This window comes from Limulus polyphemus, unplaced genomic scaffold, assembly GCF_000517525.1.
Source record: "Limulus polyphemus unplaced genomic scaffold, Limulus_polyphemus-2.1.2 Scaffold5254, whole genome shotgun sequence".
In the NCBI taxonomy this organism is placed as follows: domain Eukaryota; kingdom Metazoa; phylum Arthropoda; class Merostomata; order Xiphosura; family Limulidae; genus Limulus; species Limulus polyphemus.
Window position 1 is genome coordinate 23814 of NW_013670864.1, and position 1287 is coordinate 25100.

Below are 1287 nucleotides of genomic sequence, written 5' to 3' on the forward strand. Positions count from 1 at the left end.
AAGAAAAACTTTAATACAACAGCAAATGTACAACGTTTCGACAAGGTTTTGTCATCATCAGGTACTGATGATGACAAAACATTTGCTGTTGTATTAAAGTTTTTCTTCATTACCCATTCAAGCCGTCTCCAGCCATTATAAACCACTGGTGGTTCTATCTTTGGTGATCCTCTGGAAGTGGTCTGAGTAAGAATCCTGGGCTCTTCAGCATTTTGACATTCACTGGCAAAAACCTTCTCTGAAGCTACAAAGTTTGCTGTTCTCTCACTAAAGATGATCATGGCAGATGACTTTTGGCTTTTACTGCCTGTTATTTATTCTGTAAACCACATCATTGATTATTTTCACTATATCATATGGTCCTTCCCAACACTTGCTTTACAATAAGAGTTTGTGCTTTCTTGCAGCAGGGGTTATACAGCCACACTGTGTCACCTTCATGGAATCCAATCTAATCAGTATTAACATCACAGCAACTTTTTTTTATTACTAGTTGACTGAAGTCGTTTGTGGGTAAAATCATGTATGACATCAGTGGTGTTCCTTATTCCAAAACATACATACTTCTTCTCACACTACAGCTATTACTCAACTGGTAGGGTGTCTTCATTTGCCCATCTAACCATTGGTCTGATTTTTACTTGCTTGCTCCAGTCTTTTATTCCCCACTTAATTGCCCTTGGTGATATCTGTCTTATGACACTCTCCACCTACATCAATGCACCCTCTACCTTGGTACTGTATATAAGCACCTTTTTCTGATAATATTATCACTTTTTCTCGACAAAGCGTTCATTAACATATTTTCTCTTTACTACGACCATTGGAGATATTTTGAGTGTTCTTCCTGTTACCTAGTTGATTTTCGTAATAAAAATAAATCGTTTTTTTCATTTGCCATGCTTATAGATGGCATGAACTCCCAGATTATTGTTTCTGACATGGGGGCAAATCAGATCTTTCCTCTCCCTCATATGATATCTTTGTTTGTTTGTGTGTGTAGTACACAATGGGATATCTGTGCTCTGCCCACCACAGGTATCAAAACCCAGTGTCTAGTGTTGTAAGTATGCAGACATACTGCTGTGCCACTGGGGGGACCAGCTGAAACCTAGCATTGATCAACAGTTGGGGAGGGGGGGGTCACTTTCAGTTGAGACTGATTCACTTTTTCCTGTGCCTTCCTTTATTCCATTAGCTTCTCAGGAGGCCACATTCGGATAAGTTGCCTCAAGCTTCTTGGTTGCTTTTGAGCCTGCTTGAGATCTGAGGGCACATACTTAGTTC